The sequence below is a fragment of the Monodon monoceros genome, unplaced genomic scaffold (genome assembly GCF_005190385.1).
Source record: "Monodon monoceros isolate NGI ecotype Baffin Bay Population unplaced genomic scaffold, NGI_Narwhal_1 Super_Scaffold_16, whole genome shotgun sequence".
NCBI classification, from domain to species: Eukaryota; Metazoa; Chordata; class Mammalia; order Artiodactyla; family Monodontidae; genus Monodon; species Monodon monoceros.
In genome coordinates this window covers 12,243,449-12,252,514 of record NW_021703772.1, presented here as the reverse complement: position 1 = coordinate 12,252,514, position 9,066 = coordinate 12,243,449, and the positions used below count along the sequence as shown (strand labels likewise).

At 40.0% G+C, this 9,066-nt stretch overlaps 1 long non-coding RNA gene across 2 annotated transcripts in view; it reads right to left on the bottom strand.

Moving 5' to 3' along the window:
- Positions 1-97: 97 nt before the first annotated feature.
- The window catches only part of LOC114897167, a 54,445-nt gene continuing 45,476 nt past the window's right edge, over positions 98-9,066 (bottom strand). The window contains exons 1-3 of one of the 2 annotated variants that reach the window (XR_003794022.1): positions 1,725-1,758; positions 672-722; positions 98-299 (exon numbers count right to left, since the gene is read on the bottom strand). This is a non-coding gene — a long non-coding RNA (uncharacterized LOC114897167). Of the gene's footprint in view, positions 300-671; positions 723-1,724; positions 1,759-9,066 lie in introns of those variants that run through there. The other variant, XR_003794021.1, reaches the window with a different exon arrangement.

Here is a 9,066-nt window from a genome sequence, read left to right as displayed (position 1 = left end):
CCTCCTGAAAATTGTTTCTTCAGCTGCATGTGTGCACACGTGCACATTTTCTAGGCCGCAATGAAAAATGAATTTCTGGCTATGCGAGAACGTCTTGGTTTAAAAATTTGAAAAACATTGCTCTAAAGTATTGCTTCTCAAACTTTACAGCATAAAAATTACCTGGGAATCTTACTAAAACGCAGTTTCTGATTTGGTAGGTCCAGGTTAGGGTATTAATGATACATTTTGCGCTTCCATAAATCCAAAATGATTCTGATGTTGAGGATCCAGGGGATCACACTTTGGGTCGCAGCAGCCTAGAGAGACAGCCACAATCCACGTTCAGAGGAAGACTAGACCGCCAAGGGCATGGTGAATGAACTCTATATCCCTGTATTTCCCTCTCAGGTTGCTCAAGTAGCGTGAGGAGCCTGCAGCCATAGACCCTGGCTAAAGTACAGTAGACCCTCCTATTGGAGGGTTCTGCATCCAACATTCAATGAATCAATCGCGCTTGGTTGAATTCTAGGTTGTGGAACCCGCGGATAGGAAGGGTCGATTTATTACGCCGTTTTACATAAGGGACTTTAGCATTCATGGATTTTGATATACGGGGCGGGGGGGAACCAAACCCCTGCCAACACAAGGGACGACTGTAGTTCTCTCTACCAGAGACTGAGCCTGCTTACCTTTCCTTCTCTGCTGTCTCCTCTTCTTCCCACTCCTCCTTGTGTGTGTTACTGAAAAGTTGGGAAAGATTACTGGTCACAAGTCACTGACATGAAACAGGTCAAAATAGGTATGGGATTCAGAGATGCACAGTTGGTGAGAACTCTGGACTAATATCACCCCAGTATCAATTTTCCACCCTGCCATTCACATAATCTATTCACAACACAAATCTGTGTCTTGCTCCTCCTTAAAAGTCTTCAGTGGTTCTTTATTAGGATTAAGATCTCTAGTCCTGTAGACTTAGGACATACTCTGCTTCCCTCCAGCCTTGTTTTCCTCCAATCCAGTTCCCAGAACCCAACCTGCCTTTTCAGTATGTCTATTTGTTCAGCTATGTTCCAGTGTGAAGTCTTCATCTGGTTAACTTCCATTCATCCTTCAAGATACCCACCTAAAAACTGCATTCTGTTGATCTGGTTCCAAGGGAGATATCACCACCTCCTGGGCGCCATCTTGGAAATTCTAAACCCGGGATTATACGCCTCTCCTAGGTACTCCTGTAATATCCCTACCTCTTCTTATGTGCTGTATGTAATTGTCTACCTCCCTTCACCAGATTGGGTACAGATGAAGCGAAGGGGCTTGCTTTCATTGTCCCACAACCCTAGCACAGGTCCTAGGATGAAAAGTAGGATGGGATATTGGGAAGGGGACTTAATGAAAGAGTCAGCACTTTTAATCTTTCAGGGAATCAATAAACCTATTGACCACCATGGAGCTCCCCTAAAGTATGATGCAAAAATTGAGAACCTTAGCTTTCCTTTTTGCCTTGTTTTATTGAAACTAAAATTGGTAGAAATATGCTCTGGATAAACTTCTTCCCTAAATAAGTTACTCTAGATAAATGGAAACTTTTATTTTGTTGTAAGGCTTCCAGAAACACAGGGTGAGGTTTACAGGTTTCTCTCCTTTAATTTCTACACCTGGATTTTTTTAAGGTGAGGTGTGCTGATTCATGGAGAGGTGGGGTCACCACCCACCCATGGGTGGGGTCAGTGTTAATCTGATACCTCCCTGCCTTGATCCATTCCCCGAATCTTCTGCCAAGCGAAAGGACTTCTCCGCTCCTCTCCTCTCTAAAAGTAAAAGAAGAGAAAAACACCAAAAAGCTCCATTTTATCAAACTCTGCCAATAACTGCAGGGCATTGGGCTGATTATTAACGGTGTTTTATGAGACTTTCTCATTTTACACCTTCCACAGATGTAGAAAATTATTTTGTATTCATCTGAAAAGAATTAAGGGCATCCAGATAAGTTTCCTAACATGACAGGCAAGTCGCTCCTAAAGTGAATTTTTATGTCCTGTGTTTAGGCAGAGATTATTTTTCTGGAAATTGATAGGTTGAATACTTTTTATTTCTCTTTCCTTAAAGTGCTTAGAGGTAGCTAAATGTTAGTTGAATATTGTGAAGAGACCCTTAATTCAATTAATTGCCTTATTTTACGACATGCCACCTGAAACCTACCTTCCAATAAAAGATGAGAGATTAGTACATTTTTGCTTTGTCTACTAGCAAGTTTTCCTTTCTATTCCTTGGATTCTTGCAAGTTTACCAACTCTATTTTGCCTTAGGATAAGATTAACTGCCAAGTAGATGTTCATTGTTTTTAAGTCGAGGCTATATTTAGTTAAGTGATGAAAATCCAATCAATCAGTTCCTGTGTTATTCTATAAATACATTTGAGGGAGAGTTTGACTTTGTCAAATTCTCAGTAATCATAGAATAGGATTTGTCCTAAATGTCAAAAATGGCTTCAGAAAGATCCCTCAAAGACCCAATACGCCCCTGTTGACTATCACTGAGTTCTTAATTTCACAACAAAAAGAGCTAGGAGGAATAAAAATTGAGTAGAAAGAAAAAAAGAGGTTACAACAAAAATTAAAAGCTCCTCAAGTTGTACAATTAAGACATAGGACTAACACACATTGGAAAGACACAGCTTTGTAGTAGTTGGTTTTGCAGAATAAAACTCTAAGAACAGGTTTATTTATTATCAGGTTTTGTGGCTATTGTCATCCTTTTTAAAGTAACGTTTCTATGTATATGGAGACAAGTGGCTTCCTGTATTAAAACTGTGCAATTGTTCCCTCAACTCAGAAGTCCCATTGCCTATATATGAACGCAAATTAATATAACCCAGAATTGTTATTAACGTTGAGTTACATATCTACCCTGGCGAACTATGTACCCCTATTCTTTCTGATACTCAATTGCATATTTGTCCTTATGTCACATGGGAGAAATTCAAAAGGAATATGGGACTTTTTGCCAAATTCTCTAAATTCTTGAATTCAAACATTTTAAGCAAGATGAAACAGGAAATCCAAAGGGTATCCTCTGAGCAGGAAAACGCATCCTAATGAAAGGAATGCAATGAAGCAAGCCCTTATTTCAGGGCACTTTGGTCTGTGAGCAAGGTGGCATGCAGGACTGTTACTGAAAATTCCTTCACAAAGCAACTTGAGAGGACTTTGAATATCAGTTTCCATCACATGGCTCAGCAGGGATATTAGCTGGTCCAGAGAGTAGAACTAAGATGACCTTCTACCAAGGGACCTAGGTCAGTGCTATTCAAAGTTTGTTCCAGGCACTAATGCTGGTCTTCCAACTGTTATTACCTGTCCATAGTGGTGGAAGTATAAAAATTGAAAGAAACTATTTAGAAACTTTTTAGTGAATTGATTTGCCTGATCAGCAGACTTGTGTTTGTGTGTCTTTTCTTTCTTTGGGGTTAAAGAGTAAAACCTAGTCCTTCACAATAGATACAGTTTGAGAAGTGTTCCCTGAGGCACTTCTAGATTGCAGCCATCCAGGGTGTCACTAGGGATGGCATATCTCTGAAAAAGAACTATTCAGACACAAAGTAGATGGTTGCCTCAGGAGTTCCCACTGTTTGAAGTCTTCTTCCCAGAACGAATAATCCATCAGGAAGGAGAGATACCACCACTACTGCTCAGTAAGCATCAAAAAGAATGTTGAGACTTTTTTTTACATTTCATCTTCAAAAAAAAAAGAGCATCTTTTACCAAGCCACTTCCCTTCCAGGTGAAACTTTCAGGGCCAGATACCAGTTTAGAGCTTTTTTTTTTCAGATTGTCTTGAGCCCCTATCTAATTTGCAGGGCAGTGGGGGGGGGGGTGCGGCAGCGGGGGCTGTCCAGCATTATTCCCTAGTGAGAAATTATCAAGTGAATATTCAGCATCAGTTATGAACTGCTCCCCCTCCAAACCCAAGCCTCCAGAATCCCCCTCCTGGACCACTGATGACTAGTTCCCAAGGAAGTCTTTGCAGCTCCTTTTATTCCAATAACTTTATAAACCATCATGAACAAGATATTTCCCTTCTTCCCGTCCTGATGCACTCTGTCCAGTAACAAAATCTCCATCCACCAAACAGAGGAAGAATATAGAAAAATATTGTACTTAAATGACATTTCCTTCCAGGTATAGAAGATTTACAAATGTCAGAGAATGCATTTGATTCCAGAGAAGGTCAATAGGAAGGGAGCGTGATAGAAAAGCAATGAAGAATTACATTCTAAATATGCATATCAGTTTCGAAAAGCACTCTGTTTCTGAGCTTGAATAAGTTCATTTAAACTCCCTGCTAGCATTTTACCACCCAGATTGGAGGGACTAATTCAAAACAGAACTAATCTGAGAACCCCACTGAGGTTAGTGTTTCTAAAATTCTTCACAGTGTATAAAAGGGGGATCTAGGTGCCAAATGCTATTACTGTCCACTCCTGCCATGTTTCAAATTGACCTCTAACCTTTGATACAATGGAGTGTGAAACCAGTTTTAAGATGTAGCTAATGCCAAACTGGCTGCAAGGGAAAAATAGGAAAAGTAAGCCTGACTGAGTTAAGCTCTAGCATACCACAATTTCACAGTTGAACCAAAAGTAGTGCAAATTCAAATTGTAGGGTGTAGAGAACCTCAACTTTGAAGTCAATCCCTTGGGTAGTGGAAAGGGGAGCTTGTTTATATCTGCAAGTTAACGCTTAGGTAGGACAAGATCAGGCAACAGGACTCCAGCTACTGCTAAGAGTGTGTCTCTGTGTCCCCAAACTGCCCCAAACACTGTTGACAGTTTTAAAAATATTCCAAAGAAACACAACACTCGCTTTTTTTTTTTTTTTTTTTTTGGCTTTCAGCTACTTTTCTCTTCCTCTCTGTATCCTTCATTTCATTTCCAAAAGATCCTGGAGAAAACTACTTCTAGGTAATTAGAAATCTGAGAAACGTTTCCATCTAAAAGCCAAAAAAAATGTTTTTTTATTAAAAAAATAATAACCTGTCAGTTTAAAGGGAGACATTTTTTAATACAGTGACTCAGATTTCTGTGGCCAAAATCTTCTTTCCTGATCATGACCATTTCCCTATTCAGTGAATGGTATTAAGATTTCCTTCTTTATCACAGCCTTGCTCTAGCTGTTGCAGATATAAAAATATGAGAGAGTAACTCCCTGTACTCCCAACTCCTTATAAAGTGCTTCTGAGAAATTACGTGTACTGTGCTCTTTCAGAATTTGCCTCACTTCATCTTCTTCTACATTAATGGGTCATTTACCATTGTCTGGTCAAAGTTAAGGGAAATCAGCAAGGGAAAGATTAGAAAGGCTGAGATAGAATCTGGCAAGGTCAGTGAGACCCGACTGAGAGTTTTATATGCCTTAAGAGGTCCCAAATGTGTGAAGAAAGGTAGAAGAAGGGGTAAGAATAGAGAAAACAAAAGAATGTTGAAAATCCAATTTGGGATTACTGGCCCAATCACAGATAATGGGTAAACCCAAAAGAGCTGAGTTCAGTACCCAAGTCCAGGAGTCCAGTCTGGGCAGAGGGGGAGAGGTCAAATCTAAAATCTGAATACACAGCTAGAATTTTAAGATTCAAATGAGAAAAGGGGAAATTGCACAATTCAGGAGACTTGAAAGCACATCTCAACAACTGGACCAAGACAGCTGCCTGGTCTGAAACACCCTCTAAAATGGTCCAATCTAATGGAAGTGCTCCTCCCGCAGATGGGCAAGGTTCGGTGGGTGCTTGAGCAAAGGTAGAAACCCAGGGGCCTGGAGCATCCTCTCAGGAACCATGTTGTCTTTTCAAAGACAAACATGCTGGTAAATTACTAGTGTTCATGCAGTATAATCATTTGTATAAATAATAATAATGACAATGCATTTAGAACCAAAGAATACGTAGCCAGTAACTGTCAACTTACTCCTTTTTAAGGCTACTGTACTAGTATTAGAAAAGGGCAGTGTCATTTACAACAGTCTTCTGGGAATCCCAGAGACCACATGTCTTGGTTCTGACGTGATTCTGCAGAATGCCCTCACACAGTCATACATACCTACTCTATACAATGATTCCCAGGCTTGATACGAGGCTCCTGAGCATTTACCCAAGAAATACCAGTTTCAGTTCTGCCAAGATCAGCTAACTTTTGCTAATCCAGTTCAAGAATTCAACTTTTGTCCTTTATTAGGAAATCTAAAATGAGGGGAGGTTACAGTAGCCAGAATAATGCCCCCACCAATGATGTCCACACCCTAATCCCCAGTACTTATGAACATGTCATGTTACATGACAAGGGAGAATAAAGGTTGCAGATGCAATTAAGTTTGCTAACCTTGAGATTATCCTGGATTATCTGGGTGGGCCCATTGTAATCACAAGGGACTTTTAGAAATGGAAGAAGGAGGCAAAAGAAAAGTCAAAGTCAGAAAAGGAGATGCAGTGATGGAAGCTGAGGTCGGGGTGATACAATGTGAGAAGGACCCAACACTCTATTGCTGGCTTTGAAAATGGAAGAGAGCCATGAAGCAAAAAATGTCAGCAGCCTCTAGAAGCTGGAGAAGGCCAGGAAACAGACTCTCCCCTAAAACCTCCAGAAAGAAACCCAGGCTTGCCAACACCTTGATTTTAGCCTAGTGAGATCCACATCAGACTTCTTGTCTGCAAAACTGTAGGACAGTAAATTTATGCTGTTTTAGGCCACAAAACTGTGGTAATATGTTAAACTTCCATAGAAAATTAATAGTAGTTATTTCTAAAATATACCAAATGGTTCTAAACCACCAACCAAGCATTTATTTGCGGGGCAGAAGGGGTCTTCCGTGCAAAGGGAATATCCCATACTGAAGAGAACGATTGCAATGGTGTCTTCCCACATGTGTAGGATGACTAGGGCACAAATGCCCTTTTGAGTATAGGGAGTGCATTGCTATATATATACGTAACAGTGTTTTATATATATATAAACACTGTTTTATATACATGTGTATGTGTATATATATATATTATATATAATATATATATAATATATGTATATATAAAATATATATATAAAAGAGTGAAGAATCTAGGTTGAGAAATCGGACCAAACTAGTTAATAAACACTGCCAACATATGAATAACCTCTTTATTCTGGTGTGTGAAGTGCTTGAGGCATAAAATTTTTCTAACCCCTTCTTCTTGTTCTCCACCTCTCAGACATAATAAAGGGGAAATGGAGGAATTTTTTTCAATTCAGAGTCACATCTCTAAGCCTGGCAAGAAGCAAAGAGTTCTACATGAAAAACGACATTGTTTACTGCTCCTGAAAATCACTCATTACTTTGATCAAAGGATCAGATAATCCAAACTCGTTAAACAGAGAAAAAAGTCCTAATTCCCAATCCTTATAAAAACATGTACATTAAATGCTACTTTTAATATTGGCGAGTACTATTTCTCAAGCCCTATGTAAAGAAGACAGATTTCCAAATATATCATCCTCTCATTTGCCAGTTTTACTGATGGAAAGGAAAGAGGAGGTGGAAAATGTCATTTCTAATCAGGTATGATGGAGCCCACTGCTCTCTATATGCTTTCTACCTATGAGATAAAATTATTTGCAAGATATTTTTCCTAAGGGAATATTGATCAATTCTACCAAACAGAAGTTCTCTTTACATCATATTGTTAAAACTCTTTTCTTCCTAAGAAAGCTGAGAAAGTAGTAGTAGGATATTCATTAAAAAAGGAAGCTCAGGGCTTCCCTGGTGATGCAGTGGTTGAGAGTCTGCCTGCCGATGCAGGGGACACGGGTTCGTGTCCCGGTTCGGGAAGATCCCACATGCCGCGGAGCGGCTGGGCCCGTGAGCCATGGCCGCTGAGCCTGCGCGTCCGGAGCCTGTGCTCCGCAACAGGAGAGGCCACAACAGTGAGAGGCCCACGTACTGAAAAAAAAAAAAAAAAACAAGGAAGATCAAGGTGCCACGCACGCTGCATAAGGCCCTTTTGTATTCCAGGAGCATCTGGGGAAGCCACATGTGTATGTTGCCATATCATTGCATCATCACTTCTCTGAATCTGAGGAGAGGGTTTTGCTCTACATAAATTGTGGTCACAGAAACTAACTGAGCTCACTTCTGTTACATTTGTGGCCAGGAAAAGAATTGCACATAATTATGCATCTTTGTGGACCATGCATGGAAACAAATCCTGGAAATAAAACCAACTCTTTTATCAAGTTCTCCAAGCACACATCCATCAAATTTACAAGACCTCAAGAGTGTGAATTTGGAAATTCAAGCATGGCGCTTCCCCTGAAATGGTTCCCCAAGGTGTGTGGATCAACAGAGAATGGAATCCTTCACAGTGTGACTGGGAGCCAGGAGAGAGAGTCTGGGTAGAACATGGTGAATGAAGGACTGCCTCAGTCACCCAGTACGTCCGCAACAACTGTTTTGGCATCCAGTATGGAGTCCACAAAGACTTAATTTAACGGTACAAATACACAACGAGGTGTGTGTATCTGTGTATGCTTTTAATGACCTCCACACAGGCTACTATTTTATCGTGGCTTCCAGCAGAGAGAGGGAAAAACAAGATTCAGCTATAGAAGCTGTCTATATTTAATATTTCTGTTAGTTTTCTGTCTGCCAGTCTGGCAGATTGGCCCAATTGGAAAAACAACATCTATGATTGCTGAAACAGTTCCTGGCTACATTTGGCACCCTTAATCATGGAATGACACAGAAATCCCTGTCTGCAAATCTAAGGCAAAAGAGGCCAGCCTTTGTATATCACCAAGACTTATCTGTTTGTCTTTATTTCAAAGTCCAAATTCTAAGGTCATAACTCAGTTCAATAGCATAGCCTTCCACAACATTTCACAAAAACAATGCAAACTCTATGCAAATCCTTGAGTTAACTGGATGTCATCAGTACCATGGCACTATAAAAAATGAATCTATTTCCTGTTCTCTGTTTTGTTTTGTTTTTCTAGGTCAAGCAAAAAAATTTTTAAAAAACCACCCAAACTTTCATTCACTCCACTCAAACTCTGCTTTTAACAGT